Genomic DNA, 23,561 nt, shown 5'->3' with positions numbered 1-23,561 from the left:
AACTTCCCTTTGGTCAGAAATTTCATGCCCTTTAAGCATCACAAGATCACATGGGACACTGCTAGTTGTTCATCTTAAATGAAATCTGGTGCAAACACGATGATCTGGTCCAGAGATGGATCGCAGCTTGTCCTAGAAGGGCGGCACCCGCTTGTAATGTGTAACTTCTAGAACAAGGTAGTGGTCCTCGGACTTTGTTCCTTCTTTTACTCAAGCAGCAGAAAAAAAATTTATTGTGAGAGATAAGCTGCCGGGTTTGGGGTGTGCTGTGAACTCAGATCTGCAACTTCTATGGACATTATGAAATGATTTAATCTAGGAGCCAGTGCAAAAATTGCCATGGAAACTTAACATATAACCTTCACCTCCGCAACGTAATGTCACATGGAACTTTCTATTGTGAGTAGAACATTTACAGCCACAGATTGAATTTTTCTTGAAATACCCAATAATAAATAGATGTTTAGTGTACTTTATCACTGCATATGTCATTTTTTACTACTGAAAAGTGCAATTTTCCACCGGCATCATAAAGTGAAATGGGACCACCACCCATGGAGCCCAAGAACAATGCCTACAGTGTGTTTCAAATGCCAGCACATTTCAACCAAATGTCTGAGTGGTGCTGAGAAAGAGCACGGAAAGGAAAAAGTAACAGGAAAAACACAGGCACGGAGCCTGGAAAAAAAAAGGCTGTTTTGGGTTGCAGTGGGAAAACTCAAGAAGCACATTAGAACCTGGTAGCGATAAGTGACACTTACCCCATCAGTGGGTATTTATCAGAGTGTTAAAATGCCAACTTTAGCTCATCTGCAGTTCCACAGCTTATTGACAATATGACCTAGGAGGCCTGGTGACAGCTATAAATGGAAGAAGACTTTTTTTTTTGGTACAATGTTGGGCCGTATCGGGTGTGAGATCTTGAACAAAACATCCGTGTGTGTCTTTTTTTACCGTCTTCTGCAAGTATGCACATCTGTATATAAATACTTCTCTGCCACATGCAACAAACATGTCTACTAGCTGACATGCCTCTGTGTTGACTCTTACTACGACAAAACTGCTGACGGACGTGCGTGGCAGATCCATTCACAAAAAAAGACAGCATTAGCCCGTCCTTATGGAAGCATGGTCAAATAAATGGCAGATGAAACACGTCAGCACTTTCTGAGGAGGGAGGAGGCAGTAATTGTATTCTGGCTTTCTCCTCCATACATGGGAGAGACTCAGAGGAGTGGGCGGAGGTGTGGTTTTGTGTGGGAGGTAAAACGTTTCCATGGTCCTTAGGTCTCCAAGTAGTACAGCCGCTGTAGTTGACTCTGTGGCATTTGTGAAAGAAATCTTTAGCTCATCTGTTAAGGAAAAGCGATACAGACTGTCACTAAACTCATGTTTCTTTATGACTGTACCACAGGGCATCACAGGCAGGTAGTAGACTGCTGTGATCTAGTTACGTAGGTGGTGAGGTTTGTCCCAAACTCCCACACCCCAGATGGTCCAAGTGTCTTTGAACGAGACGCTAAACCCCGCATTGCCCATGATGAGTCACGGAAAGTCAATGAACGTCTTTGGATATACTGTAACCTCATGTGTGGAAGCAAGTCCGCATTTGGGCTCAAATTACTGAGAATGAATGGGAGATTTAATTCTTTTTGATCAACAAAAAGCAGGAGAAGCCTGCCACCGCGAAACCTGCCGATCAGAGCGGGGGGAAACTTTTCCAGCTCCTCTGGCATGTCTGGCTTCAATTTCAATCCCCGGCTTTCAATCCATCCCTTTTCCATCACTCATATAAATAGTTATTTGACAAACTATATTATTACAATGTGAGAGTTTTTTTTATTTTATCCCTTGGGGAGAAGTGGGCAGCGAGTACAGTGCCAGGGGAGTAATCTAGGGTCTTGCTCAGGGGCAGTGGCAGATGCAGGGTTCAGACTGGATACTTGCAGCCTTTAACAGAATGCAAGTGTGCCGCTCTAACCACTAGGCCACCACTCAGTTAACGTCTGTAAGCCACGTTCTTCAGGCTCACACTACAGAGAAAGCCTCCTTATTACAAGTCGAGATAAAAGCTCGTGGTGAGTAAGCGGTTCCTGTGTAGAAACCGGAAACGTGTGTGTGTCGTCCTTGTGTGATGAAAATCTGACGCATCTGAACTATAGATAACAGTTATAGGGGTAGTATAGCACGTTGCCGTGGAGACTAAGTCCCAAACACTATGAGCGGCTAGGCTTCACTATCACACTATCTGCATATTAACTTCTTCTCGCACTGATCCATGGGGGAACTTTTTTTTTTTCATACTTTTGCAACTCATAATGCGCACTTTTGTTACACAGTGTGACAGTGAGTCACTGCGGGACATGTGATCAACAGCAGGCTCTCTCTCCTCTCTCTCTAAGAAAATAAAACGCTCCGAAAAGCCAGAAGTTGGGCAAATTAGAATATTAAATCTCAACAAGCACATAATGTAGTTATAGTTTAAATAGATTTGCTCCTTGAAGGCTTTTTTTTTGCTTTTCTTTGGAAGGGGCGGGGGGGGGGGGGTCTGTTTAACACTGATGTATTCAAAAAGGCTGTTGTTTAAGAATAAACAGCATGCATGTTACAAAGAGAGGGATTAGTGTCAGAACAAGTTGCATGAGACAATCATGTATCCCAACAGCCAAGCATTTTTGTGTAACATTATCCTGCAGACAGGCCTCAGTCAGTAGACAGTAGATTAGTACTCTGCAGAGGGTAAGTGGCCTGTTTGTTCCACTGCATGTTTTCACTGTGTGGAAGGGTTTGTCACAGCGTTAACCGTGTGAGTCAGTATTCGAAATCTGAGGAGGAGAAAAAAAAAACAATCTTATGAGGGGTTTTGTATGCATCTATTATCTTTTAATCCCCTCTTTTCTCCTCTAATCAAACAAACCATGTTCTTACTATGGCAGGCTCAGAACGCAGGTACGTGCTGTCCTGTCCGAGCTTGCGCTATCCCCCGGTTCAGCCTTTATGAAGGCAGCCGGGTGTGTCCGTGTTTAAACTCACACCAGGGAGGATAATATTCAGAGCTTGATTGTACTGTTTTACGCTGGACCTGCGCTAATGTTTGACTGCTGAGTGACGCCCTCGACGTGACGGTGGGACCTGGGGGTGTTTTGGGTTCGCAGACGAAATGCCACCTGGTGTTGGTGCCGTGTGTCACACCAAAGAGTCACATAACATGGTGGATCATATTGTATAATTACTGTCTATCTATCTATCTATCTATCTATCTATCTATCTATCTATCTATCTATCTATCTATCTATCTATCTATCTATCTATCTATCTATCTATCTATCTATACATACATACATACATACATACATATTTGATCACGTTATTACAACTAATACTATGATACATTATTAATATGTTAAACTAACATTTTATGAATAAACCAACACAAAATGGCTCATAAATATGAAGTGGAAGGAATAGAGAAATTCTTTTAAAGTTAGTTTACAAAGTATGTCTGAACAGTGCGACCAGTTTGTGTGGTCAGGCTCCTTTTGATTCCGATTTACCCTGAAAACAAACTAAGCAACTGGACCACATGGAGACCATCACGGAGGAAACGGAAGATGGACAACAGAAGAATCCGACCTCAGAGTCTCATCATGAAAATATATCAATTATTTCGCTAACCTGAAGTTTATCCTGAAAGTGTTTGCTTCCGAAGTACGTGCGGTTTAAATCAGGAAGTGTGTTTCCAGTCCAATTTTAGAAAGCCTCATACACAGTTTCAAGAGCCATTTACTCAGAAAACGTGCAACTGACTACAGACCTGTTTTAAGCAGTTCCTAAAATGCACGGTCTTCAAAATAAAAACATAAACATCCAAGGATCTGTCACAGAGCCATGTTCCTGCAGAGAGATCTAAGAATACAGTTTTTATCGCTTCCGAAAACTGAAACCGGTGACGACATGCTCACTATTCTCAGTACCGCAATGCTTGACTTGTGTTCTCTTTTTTTATCTGTTTCAGTTTGTTTTTTCCGCATTTAGGACGCTGTTTAGCCTCTGTTAGAGACGGTTACCATGCAAACACGACTCTTGGGTGAGTGTGGATGTGGTTTACCCTGAAAGTTTAAAATTAAATTGTTTATCTTATATCTCTTGACACAAGTTAGTTAAAGAGAGAAATGAAGATTATCTTAAAATGATTAATCTGTGATATTTAGTGTTTTATTCCTAAAATAAATATCAAAAATAATGTAGAATCCAATGAATAAACTTGAACTTTATTCAGATAAAACAGGTCCATAAACTGGTTGCCCATGATACTGAAGAATAGTCAAAAACGAGGAAATGGTAAAAAAAAAAAAACACACAAAAAAAACACATGTCTTATGAAAATAATCCAGAAAGAGTTAAAAACGAGGCAAGGGTCAAAAACCCAGAAAAGCATAACTCCAGGAGAGTAATCCAGAAGTCCAACGAAAGAGAGCTGGTATGTTTACAGAAGTCAAGAGAAACTGGCAGAGAGGAGAGGAAACCTGACAGCTTAAATAGCAGATAGATAATAGTAGACTGATATAACCCATCATGCCAGCGATCAGGAAGGCAGCCGAGGGAAACAAAGAAAAAGGCCAACCGCAGTACAAGAGCCGCCGTGACAGTAAATATATGCACGTATTGCATGTGTGAGGCATCATGCACACCGGAAACTGTGGGGCACACCGCAACGTTTTGTCTTGCACAATGGCATTTCTGCTGCTGCACAGAGCTGAACACAGCACCAAGCGTGCAATCCCATGCACTGCATCAAAGTCAAAACATTTTTTACCTGGGTGCAGCATTTCACAACCATGCTTTCTACTGTCCACTCTATGGAAAAGACTCACACCCATATTACTATAAGTCTGAGTATTTTGTGCTTAAGCACTATTTAACTCTAAATCGCCCTTAGGTGTAGGAAGCACGTATCCCTGCGCAGCATTTTCTATACAGCGCACCTTAAATTCCCTCATTTAAATTGAAACTTTATTTCTGTGCAAACTTTATCTGTTTTGTCGCTCCAATGAACTTTGAGGACCCTGGATCAGGATTCTCCCAACACTCCTCAGACCTGAAACTAATGCCGTGTTCAGCTGCTACAATGAAGCTATTAGTATTCTCTATGCAGTCTTCCAGAGGTGTTTAGGCAGTGGGTTTGGGCTACAGACACACACTTTCTGAAAAATCCTCCTTGCTGAGACAAGAGATAACAGCAAAGCGAGAAAAAAAATGTCCAAGAGGTCAAGTTGAACTATCAGTTTGAGATGAAAGACCGACGCTGCACTCTGGGAGTGTAGCGAGAGAAGAGTCATAATTCATGTTGGACAGGCGCATAAACCTCAGCAGCACTATGCAGCGAGATATTTGAGTCCAAACATACTTGTTACATAACTTGGAGGAGTGCTGTGTTTATCTACTGCAGGGTGAGGAATTTGTCACAGTTTGGTGGCCGATTATCTCGGGTGAAAGTTGGGGAAATCTGGGGGGGAAAAGCCCTGTGGTTCTTTGAACTTGATTGGTTTCCATTTAGTCACGTGCAATTTAAGCCGTCAGCTTCAACAACAGAGATCAGACACTTCAGTTAAACTCACAGGTCAGTCGCACAGATATTGTTCCCACTTCTGTGGGGTCAGTTTGACACAAAAAAACAATACAACTTGTATTTTGTGCTCTCTGGAGCCTTACACTCCAATAAGGAACAAGAATTAACTAACATATTCTTGAAATTAGTGTATTTGTCCTTGATTTAAGCAGGTAACTAAGGAGCAACTCATTTCCATCATCTTATTTAAAATGCAGCATATCTAAATATCTTATTTTAGGGGTAAAAATACTCATTTCATTGGAAGATAATTACCTGCTCAAATCAAGAACACATACACTAATTTCAAGACAATTTTCCTTTTTTTACTAGTTTTCGTTTATTGAGCCTGTGATGCATATTTAAGCTGCCGGGGGTGTGATTTTGATTGAGAGGTACGATGAATTCATCTGACTGGATAAAGAATGACACAAAAAGCAGTAACTTGTCACAATAAAACTTCACAGTTCAGCACATATTTGCAAAACGTCGCTGGATTCCCAGGCAGTAAAAGTTCATATCAAACACGGCCTTTATCTCCAGAAACACAGCTTGAAATATGGTTGTGCACTTAGGCTTTTAACACCTTCCAAAGTAAGCAAAAATTGTCCGCTAACAAAATTAAGGGAGAACAATAACAGAGAAAGACAATGGCGCATTTGAACAACTGGCGCTCACAAAGAGGAAATAACGCTGGCGTGACTCACTCCCTCATGGCAACTCCTTGGTGAGGAAGAGAAAAATAAAATATGGTTAAAAATCATCTAAACATCTCCAAATCTCTGCCTCGGTTCTGGCGTTACGCTTCCTGTCCAGACCACAACTGACTCATAGATGGTGAGTAAATGTGGACAGGATTTGGTTCTGGGCTGTTTTTGGGTGCACAAGAATTTTGCGCTTTGATACGTTCTTAAACCCAGGAGCATAAGTAAAAACAGTATAAACACTAAATGAGCTTGCAAAAAAAAAATCACAGTGCATATAAACCATGTTAACTGGCACTTTCCTCTGTGTGCAGTAGCTAGGAACAGCAAAGTAGCACCACAGAGTCTTTGTCCAAATGTTGGCCTTCAGGGGAGAGGAAATCTTGGCTGTGTGGAAAACAGGTATGATGGAAGAGGATCGGAATGTGCTAAAACGGTCAAATGGAGCAAAAGAGAGACAAGAAACAGGAGCAAGCGTCGATGGAAAGGAGTGACCGGCGGAGGGTGAAGGAATGCAGAAAGAAGATGACAGCGGAGGGCTGCAGCAGGATGAACTTGTGATTTGTAAGTACAGTAGGGTGAACAAACTCTGGTACATCGAGATTATGAAGAAATATGAGCAGGGCCTGACTCTCTCTGCATGAAGGCTGAGGCGCAGATATACATTTAAAAACTATGATAGGCAAAGGACTGAAAGCTGCAAACTCAAACCACAGAGTAACCCTTACTACATGAAGACTGAAGGTAACCTTATATTGATTAAAAAGGTTAATAAGATCATTGTAACACAGGGGACATTGCTAATATTTCTCACGTTTAACGTCGGTTAGACCACATTGTTCCCCCCAGAGGGGATCTGATTTCAGGTAAGTGGAAGAGGATGGACAGACAGTTGGATGGATGTGGTCCTCTGTGGAAAGACCTGGTAGGCTGTTATTGGCAGTCAAACCAGGTGAAATTAGCATCACATAAGCTGTGCGGTTGAATGGATGGGGAAGTATGCTTTGCAGACTTACCATAATGCTGAATGTCTGATTTAAATGCAGACTGAGGTTTCTTTAAGGAAACTAGCTGAGTAACCAGAAGAAAATATCGACTACTTTTGAAATCCTACAAAAATGTTCACCATATGTTTTCAGAACTGCTTCCAGCACCTGGTTCGTCAGGATATTCGCTTTCACTCGGTGAAGACCTTTCAAACTAATTTGTATTATGTAGGTCTAAATAAGGGGAAGTGGTGGCCTAATGGTCACACAGACAATTAGGCCACCATGGAGTGAATTAAATGAGTTCAGGGTCAAAGGGAGAGGAATATACAGGTGAACATAACTATTTGCCATGTTTCAGGCATGGCTACACTGAAGCTAAATTATGCCATAATGGTGGAAACGTCTCATTCATAGTTTAAACATTAGTTTCAAATTACTCTACACCAGGAGTGTCCAAACAGTTTGCCATGGAGGACAACACGTCAAGCAGAAAGTACTCAGGAGCCACACAAAAAAGTATTATTATTATTATTATTATTATTATTATCATTATTATTATTATTATTATTATTATTATTATTATTATTATTATTATTATTATTATTATTAATAATAATAATAATAATAATAATAATAATAATAATAATAATAATAATAATAATAATAATAATATTAATATGTATTATTGTAACCTGCTCGGAAATAAGCTAAACACAACATTTTAATGAAACAATCTAATTAGTCTGTTTTCAGTAGAACAGGGATCTGTAAATCATTGTAGATTTGAAACAGAAAAGGCTCTTACATGTTTGCCCAGTTAAAAAAACAAAACACAACAAACAACATCCTAAACTTATAGAGTTCATCATCTTTTTCTAGTTTTTTCTTTTTCGCGTGTGTGTATGTGTCTTTTCAGCAACAAGTACATCATCTATGTTCATTCTTGTTTTATTTTGCCAAGTTAAATAAAAGTCTGCTTTTTGGTGAAAAGTCTGTGGTCCTATTTACTATTAATTAAACACAAAAAAAGGCTGATAAAAGAAAAAAAGCTTTGTTTTCATTTTAAAAATATTTTAATCAGTGTATGTTTTTTATTTATGTTTTTGGAAGTCTTCGTACCAATGGAAATTACACATTTTTTAAAGTGTGTATCTGTATCAGTCGTCTGAGCGGATAAAACCAAATTTAGGCCACTCTTGAGTTGTGCTCAAGGGCCAACCAAAATAATTGTGAGAGCCGCAAATGGCCCCTGGGCCACACTTTGGACACCTCTGCCTTAGACAGAAGAACGAGTAGCACAGACAGGGGGTGCTGCAGAGCATCATGGGCAGAAAGTAAACTGCAAGACTAGGCGGGTTACAAGGAGGAAGGAAGGAGAAGGGACACAAGTTGTTTTACCTGCAAACAGTAAGATGGGCAAAATAAGCATGAATGGGATTATTGGATATGGGAGTGTGAGTGAATTAGAGAGAGAGAGAGAGAGAGAGAGAGAGAGAGAGAGAGAGAGAGAGAGAAAAGGAGTCAATGCAAAACAAGAGCTTAGTGTGAAGGCACAGCCAGATTTATGAGTTTAGAGGGAGAATGCGAAGTGTCCAATTCTTCACTTGTTCTTGCCCATAACCTATAATCCGGCCCGCCAAGGCTGCCTGAAAGGGAGGCATTTCCCTCTGGCGCTGAGTTGATCTGCTGTGTGAACATTTTCTGTGCTGGGTCAAAGCTTTGGAGATGAAAAAAAAACATGGGATTTCAAATGAAAAACAACAACAATCAAAACACATAAACAAAGAAAAAAGCTTTCTGTACTGTGCCTTGCAAAACTATGAATAATTCAGCACATGTTGTCATATTACATCTGCAAACTTAAACTTGTTTATTGGGATTTGACTAGACTGACATAAAACGGTGCATAATTGTAAAGCAGAGGGGATATAACAAATAGCAGAAGAGCAAGGTCAGATGGTCTTGTGCATGCGTGGTTATTCAAAAAGGGACTTGGGGAAAGTTCTGGAAAAATTGCCGATCCAAGCTTTAAGTGGGATCTCACACATCTCACACAGAGCAGTGTTCAAACCATCTGAAATTGGAAAGAGTGTGGTACAACATTAACTCTCCATCCAGTCTGACTGAGCTGTTGGTCTTTTGCAACAAAAAAAGGCAAAACCTTTAGTCTTAAACAGAATAAAGTTGATATGCACATATCTGAAAAGATTTTCAACTGTAAACACTGTAAAACTGTTTCAGAAGACTGAACACAAGTGCATTCTACACTCAGATTATTTATAAAAGATTTAGTAAACCGAGTGCTGTAAATCATTTACCATTTACACAGTTAGGCACTACTCTGTGTAGGTCTATTGAAAAAAAAGTCCAATAATAATGTAATTCAGAGGTTTGTGGTTGTAATGTGACAAAAATGGCAAAGTCTCTGTTTTATGAGTTGAACTAAAGCACAGACTGGAACGCGGGAGCAGCTTGGTGAAATAAAGGATTTTGATGGAAACAAAAATAAACAAAACCTACACCATGGCACCAGGAGATAAGGACGGTGGAACAAGCATGGAGCATGGAAAGTTTCAGGCATGATGTAGGAGTGCAGAGCAAACAACGGCAGGATCAAGCAGGGTAAAAAAAATTAAAACCAAAAATCATACAGCATATTCAGTAACTTAGAATATTATCTAAAAGTAATTTTTTTCAGTAACCCAATTAACTAAGGTACACGCAATATATAGATTAATTAATCACATACTTTTTAAAGCCCTTATTCCTGTTAATAACAATATTTATTTTGCTTACATATACTGAAAACACAACATTTAAGATTAGAATATTACATCAAAAGGATATTACCTGCGTCAAGGTTGTTATATTCAAAAGGTGCATTTAATCTGAAAATTTGATTATTACAATTTATTAAAAATGACTCAATATGCAGAAAGGAAAGTGGAAAGTTAAACTGCATGCAGGTGAGTTAATTAGGACAGGATGTGAATCTGCTGCGGCAGAAGGAGCACAGAGAGACTGAGGAAGGGAGACTATTAAGACGAATGAGATGAGCAGAGATACACAGAAACTATCTAACACCAACGAAAAATCTAACAAAGATGTAGGATACAGAAATCCAAATGTACTAAGAGCAGAACACAAGAAAAAAAAATAAGAAACACCTTTCAAACAATAATAATCACAGCAAAATGAACTGATTAAGGCAAAGTCTAAAGATCACAACAGACAACTGAAATGCTGAAAATATAAACCAGTTAAAAATCCCAAACATCTAGAAACTTTTTAAAATAAAAAGGAAAATAACTGATGGCCGTGAATGCTTCTGCAAGGTGTTCTATGTATGTGCAGCTAGATGGTTTTCATAATTGAGACCCAAACTGAATTAATAATACTATTTGAGGTATAATAGAACATCTGTGTGTATCAGATTTGTTTCACTTTTAAATTCCTAGTAATTCTATTTGACTTTCCTTAGAAATGTATTATAACAGTATCATAATAGTAATCTGTCCCTAGTGAGCCACCACACCCACCTCAGATTCTGAAACACATGGAGTGAATTAAATGAGTTCAGGGTCAAAGGGAGAGGACCTGAAAAGGTGTGGTCTGAGCTGTATGTTTGTGAGTGAGAGCTCAAATAGTGTCCATCAGCACTGGTCTCAGGATCTTACCTAACCTGTTTGTTATAACAAGAAAAAAGTCTTTGAAGTCAGTTTGAACCTTTCAACATCTGTGCATCCACTTGTGCACACGAACGCAGATGGCTAGGCACAGACACACGTATCAAAAGGTTGAATAAACTAACAGATGAAAGCCGGTTGTGCCGCCGCCTTGTTTGGATATATGCACGGGTGTGTTTCAATCTGCATGTGTCTGTGTGTTTAAGTCATCACATCCGGTCACGCAGGCCGTAGTGAAACACAAACCTGCTTGCACAAAAGAGATTTTCCTACTGCAGGTAATGTGATGACTGGTATTAATGGGCTTCCGTGTGGCTACAAACAGGTTCAGCTACCTGGTTGAATTGGTTCAACAACACATTACATATGTTATAACAGGTGAACATAACAGAACAAATTGTACTATGTTGTACATAACATATTGACATAACATATTTCGTCTATGTCCTTTTTGAATTAATATTAATTATTATGATATTTTATTTTACTTCTGATTATCTCTGATTCTGAACATTGACTGTATAATCTCTTAGACCGGCCATCTTTAGTCAGTTCACGATTTGATTTGATTACCATGTAGACGGTGATTTTAAATCAATGATTTGTGTAAGAAAGCTCCTACACTCAACCACCACACAGACCCTTCAAAATAACCCACCTATACACACACAACCATAATTACAGACAAGAATTTTTGGTAGTGTTGCACCGATACCAGCATCGGCCGGGGCGCCGATACCGCACTAAAATGGTGGTATCGGTATCGGCGAGTACCAACAAATAGGTCACCGATACCATTTTGATGTTTGTATATCACTTGAACGCAGCCTTCTCTCTCTCCCGACACTCACTAGTTCTACTGGATTCACTTTGTATTAGTCTTTTTCCTGATTTACAAAAGTAGCAGCTTGACAATGCCATAATGGCAATTATTTTGCTTCCAAGTAGTATGCAGTTCTTCATATATACACACACATCAATTTCAAACAGATGGTATCGGTATGGTATCGGTATCGGCTGGTACTGCACAGCCAGGTATCGGGTATCGGTATCGGGGCCAAAAAATGGCATCGGTGCAACACTAATTTTTGGTTCAACAAAAAACAGCGCTGACGTACCTTAGACAATAAATCAAAACAAAAATTGAAAATTACAGTAAGCATTAAAAAAAAAACATTGCACATGAGCGTGATGAGTAAACAAGGAAAAGCAATGGATCCAAGCAAACCAGCCTTTCCCAGTGAAGGTAGGAAAAGAAAGAGGTAAATCTAACCCTAAAGTAACCCTAAAAACTAAAAGTATCCCTAACCCTGCAGGTTGAGTTGGTCTTCAACCATGCTGAGCTGCCACTTTACTGTGAGACATTGCAGGATGGTCTTCTGTCTCTTACAGAAGATGCGTCAATTATCACCATCTTGCTTTCTGATAGCTCTGCAGTACTGCTGGCAGACAGCACAACAATGTTTATGTATGTTGATCGTGCCCGGTGCAAACTTCTCTCCAGGCTCAAAGAGGACTAGGTAAACACTATTATGACAAATTTTTGTCGTATATTGTTTTATTGTATTTTCTTTTTTTTTTTTCTTTTTTTTTTCAAATACGAGGCTAAGCCCCTCTAAAGCTATATTAACTGCTTGAGATCTCATCACTTTGATTTGGTGCTGTTCTAGTGGGTGGAGTTTGTCAATTATGTGAAATATTTTTGGGGTGGGACCATAGATCCAGTGAAGTTTGTAATTTGTTTTGCATTCTCTGTGTTGGAGGAAGTTTGGCATGGCTAGCTCGATGGACCTCCGTTTTACAGTGGTGGGTAAGATCTAGTGTCGCGCCGATGCCATTTTTTGGCCCCGATACCGATACCCGATACCTGGCTGTGCAGTATCGTCCGTTACCGATACCATAACGATACCATTACTTTGAAATTTATGTGTGTGTGTATATATGAAGAAATGCATACTACTTGGATGTAAAATAATTGCTATCATGGCTTTGTCAAGCTGCTACCTTATTAAAGCAGGAAAAAAGACTAATACAAAGTGAATCCAGTAGAACTAGTGAGTTTCAGGAGAGACAAGGCTGTGTTCAAGTGACATACAAACATCAAAATGGTATCTGTGACCTATTTGTTGGTACTCGCCGATACCGATACCACCATTTTAGTGCGGTATCGGCACCCCAGCCGATACTGGTATCGGTATCAGTGCAACACTAGTAAGATCCGCTGTTTTACATCCGGTTCTGGGTGAAAACATCTATCTTTGTTCTGCCTGTTTGTTGAGTTTTAAGAAGAACAACAAGAAATCTTTTATTTGTCATTGCAATTTCACATTCCAACAAAATTTGTCTTCTGCAGTTAACCCATCCTTTAGGGCAGCTATTAAAGAGCCCGGGGAGCAATCTGGGCCGAAGGGTCTTGCTCAGGGACCCATAGTGACAGTCTGCGAGGATCAAACGGGCACTTGCAATCTTCTCAGAGTGCAAGCATGCTTCTCTAACCACTACGCCACGATTTTCCTTCAATTTGACACACCTTCCATATGATGTAGCTTTATTCAAGTCATTTTTGCTGCTATGCTGCGGGTACAGAATGCATTGTACGGGACCATGTGTCTTTACCAAAAAGTCTCCTGGTGATGCATTTCTAAGAACCGTTGTAGCGTACCTCAAACTAGAAGGTTTAAAATATAATCTAACATCAAGATAATCAAGTGTTGACATTTGTTAATCATCCTTGTTCACGGCTCAGTACATCAAAAATGTATTTCTATCTCCTACACCTACTAACAGCATTACTGCATATTTGTCTTGCATTTTAGCGTTGTATAAATAAGGTTCTACACTCACCTCTTAAAGCTTCTGATGCAATACCATTTGTAATTTGAACACCAGCAAATCAAGGTTCCCATTGCTTCTTTTTTTGGAATGTCCAAAAACTATTTTGTATAAGTGTGTGCAATATTCATATTGCAAAAGACCGTTTGAAGTACAATAACTGATGCATTTTCATGCCAATGTGACATTTATGCAGTTGGACGGCCTCACAGCAGCAGACGCTCACACAAATGTCATCGCTGAAAAAGCTAAATGTCACAGTGATGGGAGTACAGTACAGAGAGGATGGGAGAAAACAGACGAAATTTACATAGCCATTGCAAAATTTACCATTTTTACTGGCACTGCATGATTTTCTAACTTTGTGCAGCCCTAAAGAGTATCAAAATTTAAAAACACCACATACTAGTTCCCTCCCTCGAAATGACATGACTGTAACTAAAAAGTGTTGAAGCAATGACCCAATTTCACTACTTTCTATGGCATGCAGACGCTCTATGTGCACTGATGATAATTCACCTCTGCAGGCTCAATGCTCCGAGTGGCTCCAACTGATGGAGGCCTGACCAATTTTGTGATTAATTAAGCTAATAATTAATTTACCATTTTGGTAAATTTGCTATGTATAAAAGATTAAGTTTTTGTTTCCAGATATTCAGATATTAGCACATCTGATCATGAGAATCAGACCTCATCCTCATGCAGTAAAAAGCTATGAGTTTAATACCCGTCCTCCCAACACTCACATTATACAAAACAGGAGCAGACCATAATGGGCACACAAAATTCAGTGATGTAACAGGACTTGATGTTGTACAAAATACCCATCACTTATTTATGTTAACCTGGTTACCATTTTGTTTGTGTGCTTCAGCCCAGTGTCTTTACAAGATTGACACAGTTTATCATTCTGCCCTAAGATTTAAGATAAACTGAAACAGTTTGACTCATCATCCAGAGTTACGTTCTTGGGTTGGATGGTCTTTGACTACCCGTAGGCCCCATCACTCGTAAACCTTTATATATAAGGCAGTTCTAAGTCTTATTCTAATCTATTTGTGTGAAATGATAACACAAAAGAGCACCAAGCAATACTCTTTGGGTTCCAATGATCGCTACTTCAAATGTCTCCAAATGTTCGCACCAAACTCCCCACAACACTCTGTAGAATGTCGTACAGCTTGACAACTTGATCTCTCTCAGGCATTTTTAAAAGTTGGATGGACGGTCTTAGAGATAACTTCTTTAAGTTGTCAATGTTTTTAATTCTGTCTGATGTAACATTTTACAGTTTTTACTTTTTTAAATCATCTTCATGCACACGATTTATTAAACATTTTTTGCCAGGTCTCCCTTGAAAAAGAGATGGGTAATCTCAACTGTGACTTTCCTGGTTAATTAAAGATTTAATTAAAAAAAAATGTCTAGAGACGCATGTTTTCAGATACACCATGCACCGACCTGCAAGAATTCACACAAATGTTCAGATTTCTTTTTCCTTGGTCTACTCTACACTGTGTCATTGGTAAAGTATGGAAGACCCAAACCAGCAGGGTAAAACATGCATCAAACAGTCTAAGCATAAGTCAAAAAAGCTAATTACGCTCCTGACTCGTCACATGCTACTGTAGTCAAATAAAGTCAACTATTTATCTTTTTTCAAACATGAGCTGTTGTCATACTGTTCCTTCTCCTGCCACACATGACAGCGTTTTGTATAAAGTGGAAGCACATCTTATGAAACATCATGTCTCGTTACGTTCTGTGTCAATTCTGATTCTCCCTCAATTTGTAAAAGTGTTGGTTCATTAATATACAGGTATAAAATATACACAGTGTCAAAGCATTGGTGTAGCTTTACTGTGACATCAATGTCTATTTTGTTCTGATCATCTGGGGGTGAATGTTCAATCGACAGTGCTCCCAGCTGGTCAAACAATTATTAGCTCAGAATCAGCAGGAAGGTCTAATTTCCCTGCTGCTGAAGGTGCCTCAAACATACAGCATGCCGAGGTAAGTCAATCTTTATTTGTGCACACAGAGCGTTTGCATGGTGTAGAATGGAAATGAGCGATGTTGGGTCATAGCTGTGATATTGCAATAGCACATACACTTAGAAGATGAAGATTTCATGTTAGGGTTTCATAATTATCTCACTGCCTGCAGAAGCCATATTTAAAATATGATTTGAACGTTAGAAATAGGTCTATCCAATATGAGGACTAATAGTATGTTGCATCCTGAAACAGGATAAGCTAACAGTGAAGTTTTACTGAAAGGTTCACATGTGACATTAGTTTTATGTTTTTCCTTTCATGTGAAGGAACTGAAGTGTAATTGTCTTTCAGGCTAATAAGAAAACAAACTTGGATACAGTTAGACTTAAGGATGCCAGAAGAGGCAGAACAGGTCAACTGACACCCAATGAGGCTTTGTTTTGTTGCATAACAGTGGTGTAATTATGAGCGGCCATTTTGCCTTTAAATCACTAAGAATCTGTTAAAGTGCATGACCTCCATTTAGAATGTATTGAAGCAATCTTGATAAATGGTTTATTTACCTTCATTATCACTTACTTTTGATAACATATACTCTCTAGGGTGATGAATGGCTGAGAAGTGTATGCGTGCCGACAAGTGTGTTTGCGAGGCACTGCGCACATGTATCATATGACGGCTCCTGATGCATCAACACCTTTTGTGGTCCCTCTGCTGAGAGTGTTAATTATTCATACAGGTCTACAGCTGGCCTGTGTGTGCATGTTGACACTTTTACACTCTAAAAGTGTAAAAGTGTCTAAAAATGTCTTTCCCAGCTTTGCTTTCAACCTTATCTTAAAAATGCTGGGCGGGTTTGTTATGATGAGGGACACACCAGTGTTGAAGAATTGAAATGGTGGTGATTTAATTTTTTCTTTCAAAATCAGACTCGATGCAAAAAAGCATTTCCTCCCGAAACTCCGCTGGGCCATGATTTTCAGCGATTTTTTTTTTTTTCCATCTTTTAGATGTTATGATTGTCTTTTAGATCATTCAATCCAAAGATTTTTCTTCCAACCTTCCGAAGTGCAGGTGATGTTTTTAAAAAGAAAAAACTAAGGAACTTTACACGCAGAGGGTTAGGGAAACGATCAAGGAAGAGAACATTAAATAAACACCCTCATTGTAGTAAAGGGCTATGGAAAGTTATTTTCTTCCTCACAGAACAGAATGTTACAGCTCATCGAAGAAATGTGAATATCAGAGAAGCGTAACCTAAAATGTTTGGACTTGTGCTGCAGAATAAGCCAACTACAGCTAAACATCTCTCTGTGTGTTTTGTATAGTTGATGATAATCTATACATCTTATCTTCCATCAATCGTTTAGCAGAACCAAATCTCTAAAGGTAGTCTTGACAGATAGCAGCTTGTACCAACAGCTTTGGGGCAGGGAACGTCTTTCGTTATTTTAGGAGGAACTTTATTGTTTACCCCCTCTTTTGATTTAACATCATGGAAGGTTTGACGTGTATAAGTCACTTTACCTGAGAATATCTATGTGTTCACACACGAATTTAAACCAGGAACATTATGTAACTGCGTAGTTTCAAATCTGTAAGGTTGCCTATAACATTAAAAACGTTTGGACATTTTCACACATTATAGCCAATGACTGCAATTCATTGTATTGGTATTTTCTGTATCTAACCAGCACAACGTGCAATTGGAAGTGTGACTGGAAATCAGAGGCAAGTGTTTTTACAGTTTTTCAACATTGTTTCACAACCAAAATAAAACTGAAATGTGTCGTGTATTATTTTGTATTCAGTCTCCCTGAGTCAGTTTTTTCTAGTGCCACCGTTTACTGCATTTACGACTCAAGGTCTTCTGGGTTAGGCCTCTAGTATCTTTAGAAAGTGAGATATGTGTCAGTTCCTCTTTACAAAGTAGCTCAAGCAGAGTCAGATTGGATGAAAGACATCTGTGAACACCATCTGTCAAGCCTTGCCACAGATTCTCTATTGGTTTTAGATGTGGATTTGACTGGGCCATTCTAACACGTGAATTTTCAGTGATCTAAACAATTCTGTTGTTGATGAATGTACAGTTTGTTGTATGTTAGTGGTCGTTGTTCTGCTGGAAGAGGAATCTCTACTTATTTTCAGCCCTGAGCTGCTTTTCATCCCATTTTACTCTGCATGTATCTCCATTCATCTTCTCTGACCAAGTCCTCACAACATGGGAAACTGCAGGGATGATGTGCTCAGAGTCATACCTATTTTTTTTTTTTTTTACTTTATCTAACCTTAATTTGACCAGAATTAATCTCTGTAACATTCAGAATCTCTTTTGCAAAGGAGTCCTGGCCAAGACAGCAGCATAACAGTTCTACATTATAACCACACAGATTAGAACAAAAACTCATAAAGCAAACAAAATAAAACAGCTTAAAACTGACATCAAGGCAATACATAATCGCTGCAGCTTTGAATAACAGAACATGTACATTCAATGCACCAAAGGTCCTTAATCTTACTTTTAAAAAACATCCATACATGGCAGATAATCCAGTTTAAGATGTCTCATTAATTCAACACCAAGATGAGGGTATAGTGGCAAAAAACAGTCTGTGTTTGAGGAAGAACATCCATCATTTGTCTGTCTGAACAATTCATTGCTTTTGATGGCTTCAGGAGTCAGGAGAGAACATAAGTAAGAAAGCACCTCAACCTAATGTAGCTTTGCAGAGTAAAATGGATCAGCGTTTCAGCCTGTAATTATGTAAATAGGACGAACCAACTTTCTCACAAAAGGTGCAGTGAAACTGAAATTAGATTACATATCTAAATGTTGTATGAGATATAACATTTTCAGAAAAAAAAAACACATTGACAAGCATGTATGAAATGTCTTCATACTCAGGTAAAGATAAAATGTTGCTTGTTTAAGTCTCATTTCTGCACGAAAAGAGAAAATAAACACAAATAAACACTCAAGACTCGTGGTTTTTAAGAGACACATTTTCTTTTTAAAAAAGCAAAGATATTTCTAAACATATACCTGGCAAAAATAAAATGTTTCTGTGTTCTCAAATTTTGAGAAACACATCATTTTGTACCACACACACACGCTTCTTGTGCCCCTTACATCTGCCTAAAAACAGGTACGGGACAGATAAATAAATAAAAATAAATAAATGTGTTGGCAAATAGGACTTTTTATTGTTTACTATCAACAATAGCTTACTTCTTGCTGCTCTTCCATAAAGCCCATAACTGTGCATGTCCACCACTATCATTGACAGGTTCTTGTCATGAATCGGAGGCAAGGGACCCAGAATTCAGCCAGGCCAGCAGAGGTTCGGTAAAATAATATTTATTAACAAAATCCAAAAACCAAAAAGGGCAGAGAAACAAACAGTCCAGTTGGGCAGGCAAGGCAGGAACAGACAGAAACAGGGTGGCTCAGATCTCTGGGGAACAAGGGGTCAAAAATCCAAAAGCAAACCAATAAACAAACTTGCAGGAGGAGACTCACCCATACTCAAACAGACGACCTGGCACTGATGTCTGGTCTCAACAGTTTATATGGAGGTGGAAGCAGGTGAAACCGGTGAGAAGTGATTGCAGCAGGGGTGGAGATAGGCAGGTGTGCAGAATAAGTAATTAGACCAGATATCAGTGCTCAGGCTCAAAACAAGAACAGATCAGACAAATATAAATAGCTGACAAGACAAGTGGACAGAAACAAACTACACACGATCTAATAAAGAACAAAACAACCCTGAAGTACAAACCTAAAACAGAAAATAAAGCTAAGACTAAAACTGATGACAAAACAGGATAAACTAACAGTAAAAAAGAACCTAGACAAGACAAAACTCAAAGCAACCAGAGAACCTAAGGAAGGAGGGCAAAATACCTTAAACATAAACCAGAACGTGACAGAGCCCCTCCCTTAAGGGCGGATTCCAGACGCCCTAAAACAAGACAGACTAGACCGGGTGGGTGGAGGGAGGTACTGGACGGAGGGCCAGAGTCAAAACAAAAACAACCCAAACCGGGCGAAAGTCGAAAAACAAAAAACAGAGTCTGATGGGCATCCTGAACGACGGCCCCGACGAGTCAGGTTCTCCGGCGGGCGTCCCGGACGACGGCCCCGGCGTGTCTGATTCTCCGGCGGGCGTCCCGGACGACGGCCCCGGCGTGTCTGGTTCTCCGGCGGGCGTCCCGGACGACGGCCCCGGCGTGTCTGGTTCTCCGGCGGGCGTCCCGGACGACGGCCCCGGCGTGTCTGGTTCTCCGGCGGGCGTCCCGGACGACGGCCCCGGCGTGTCTGGTTCTCCGGCGGGCGTCCCGGACGACGGCCCCGGCGTGTCTGATTCTCCGGCGGGCGTCCCGGACGACGGCCCCGGCGTGTCTGGTTCTCCGGCGGGCGTCCCGGACGACGGCCCCGGCGTGTCTGGTTCTCCGGCGGGCGTCCCGGACGACGGCCCCGGCGTGTCTGGTTCTCCGGCGGGCGTCCCGGACGACGGCCCCGGCGTGTCTGGTTCTCCGGCGGGCGTCCCGGACGACGGCCCCGGCGTGTCTGGTTCTCCGGCGGGCGTCCCGGACGACGGCCCCGGCGTGTCTGGTTCTCCGGCGGGCGTCCCGGACGACGGCCCCGGCGTGTCTGGTTCTCCGGCGGGCGTCCCGGACGACGGCCCCGGCGTGTCTGGTTCTCCGGCGGGCGTCCCGTACGGTGGAACGAGACCCTCAGAGGCCAACGCCTGGAGAGAGAGAGAACAAAAACTGGCGCCGGACTAAAGGCTACCGGAGGTGCCGAACTACAGGCTGATGGGGGAGCCTGGCTACAGGCTGCTACTGACAGAGCCTGGCTACAGACGACTAAAGGGGGAGCCTGACTACAGGCGAGTGGAAAGGGAGCCTGGCTAATAGCTACGGGTGGCGGCGCCTGGCTAATAGCTACGGGTGGCGGCGCCTGGCTAATAGCTACGGGTGGCGGCGCCTGGCTAATAGCTACGGGTGGCGGCGCCTGGCTAATAGCTACGGGTGGCAGGGCCTGGCTACAGGCTTCGGGCAGGGCCTGGCTACAGGCTTCGGGCTGGGCCTGACTACAGGCTTCGGGCTGCAGTGCTTTGAAGCTACGGGGAGCTGGCACTGGAGACAGTGCGCTAAAGCTACGGGGAGCTGGCACTGGAGACAGTGCGCTAAAGCTACGGGGAGCTGGCACTGGAGACAGTGCGCTAAAGCTACGGGGAGCTGGCACTGGAGACAGTGCGCTAAAGCTACGGGGAGCTGGCACTGGAGACAGTGCGCCAAAGCTACGGGGAGCTGGCACTGGAGACAGTGCGCTAAAGCTACGGGGAGCTGGCACTGGAGACAGTGCGCTAAAGCTACGGGGAGCTGGCACTGGAGACTGAGTCTTAAAGCTGCGGGGAACAGGCAACGGATGCTCTGCTTTAAAGCTGTGGGGAGCCGGCACTGGATGCTCTGCTTTAAAGCTGCGGGGAGCCGGCACTGGATGCTCTGCTTTAAAGCTGCGGGGAGCCGGCACTGGATGCTCTGCTTTAAAGCTGCGGGGAGCCGGCACTGGATGCTCTGCTTTAAAGCTGCGGGGAGCCGGCACTGGATGCTCTGCTTTAAAGCCGCGGGGAGCCGGCACTGGATGCTCTGCTTTAAAGCTGCGGGGAGCCGGCACTGGAGGCTGTGCTTTAAAGCTGCGGGGAGCCGGTAGTGGAGCCGAAATCGAGGGCGGGTCCTCCAGGACCCCTTCTTGCGGCTTGGGTGGAAGCGGTTCCTCCTGGACCCCTTCGTCGCCCGCTGGCGGCGGACCCTCCTGGGTCTCCTCGGCGCCTGCTGGCGGCGGACCCTCCTGGGTCTCCTCGGCGCCCGCTGGCGGCGGACCCTCCTGGGTCTCCTCGGCGCCCGCTGGCGGCGGACCCTCCTGGGTCTCCTCGGCGCCCGCTGGCGGCGGACCCTCCTGGGCCTCCACGTCGCCCGCTGGCGGTAAACCCTCTGTGACAGGAGCCGAGGCGTCAGCCAGACCAACCGCTCGCCGGCATTTGCGGCGGCGGGACGGCTGCGGCAGATCGCTCCTCCCTTGGAGGTGGCGTCTTGGACCAACACCAGGGGGACAAAACGCCAGCCTGGAACCCTCAAAAGAGACCCTCTGCACATTAACTCTGCAGGGGAAAGAGCTCCTGGGCCGCAGCAGGCTCATCATAGAAAAAAAAAGTCAGGGAAAAAACAACAAAAAAGTGAACGTGCTGGTCTGGCGATGGGTCCTGTGTTGGTCAGCTCGTTCTGTCATGTTTTTGTGAGGAACCCGAACACAACCACACACAGAGTTCTGTTTTGTGAGTTTTATTGAAGATGAAGACCAGAGTTCAGACCAGATGGAAGCAGGAGGCTGTTAGTGGCTGAGGCTGGCAAGCTGGATGGAGACGGAGCATGGAGGCAGCAGGAGCAGCAACACAGCAGAGTGGAGACTTGGAACTAGAACTTGACAGCAGCACGGCAGAGTAGAGACTTGGAACCAGAACTAGACCAGCAGAATTAAGCAGCATGACTGAATGAATACTTGCTGGACCGGAGTGGAAGCAGAACCAGAACCACAGCAGGCGGACGGACGGAGATGAAGGGAACCCCGGCTGGTAATGAAAAGGTAAGGTGAGGTGAGCAGTCAAGAGCATAGGTAACAGACGAGCCGACAGGGAAGGGCAAACTGAGGGAGGTTTAAATAGTGAAGCTGACAGGTGGACTGAGTCCTGGCTTGATTAGTGGCTGGCAGGTGTAGATGATTGCTGAGGTGGAGAGGAGACTGGGGTGTATGGAGGGTGAAAAGTGCCCTGAATATGTGCATGGTGCAGCAGACAAAGCTGCACCATGACAGTTCTACCATTTGAGCTGTTGATCTCTGCAGCTCCTCCAGAGTTACCATGGGTCTCCCAGCTGACGATTAATGCTCTACTTCCCTTGCCCAGTAGATTAGGCCTTGGTGGGTTTGCAGCTGTGTTATAGTTTTTTTTTTTGCTGTCTGATGATAATGGATTATTTGGTCTTGATAGGATTCCTTCATAAAAGCTCCAAGAACTGAGCAGGTATGCCTCCGCCTCCTCGTACTCCACCGCTAACACGGTATGTCCTCCTGTAGTACTAGGTGCCTCCTCTTTCCTGTTTCCCCTCCCCATTGTTCTGTTGCAACGCTGCGTTTCTATGTGAGTTTACCAGAACTTTCCTGGCATCTGGTATTCACGGCATCATCCACCACATGTGTTGTTAGGAACAAATTCAACGCCGACGAGGAAAAACGGGTTAAACAACAAAGGCTTGTCTCGGGAACCTGAAAGAGGAAAAGTACAGAAGATTGGCATGTACAAAGAGGGAGTAGTTACACGCTCTGAACAATGGGAAAAGCAAAAAAAAAAAAAGAAAAAAGAAGCAGAAGGAAAAAAGGGGAACAAAGAGATATAAAAGAAGGGAAGGTACCAAAAAGTCATAGAAGCAGGGAGGGGGTCCGGCACGCAGACCTGTTATTTCCTACCCAGTCGGCATGCTGTGTTGAGATAACAACCGTTAATGCGGAGTTTATTTTTTTTCTGGAAGGAATTGTTTTGGAAAGCACCTTTAATGTTGGTGGCTCTCCTGGACCCGATAAGAACAAGAACACACCCGCGCACACCCACTCCTATGTTTCAGCGATCCCACAGAGGCCGTTTATGTTCACTCCAAGCTTTGTCTGTGTTGCAACTTTCTGGTTC

The sequence above is a fragment of the Fundulus heteroclitus genome, chromosome 1 (genome assembly GCF_011125445.2).
Source record: "Fundulus heteroclitus isolate FHET01 chromosome 1, MU-UCD_Fhet_4.1, whole genome shotgun sequence".
In the NCBI taxonomy this organism is placed as follows: Eukaryota; Metazoa; Chordata; class Actinopteri; order Cyprinodontiformes; family Fundulidae; genus Fundulus; species Fundulus heteroclitus.
This window is presented reverse-complemented; position numbering follows the sequence as displayed.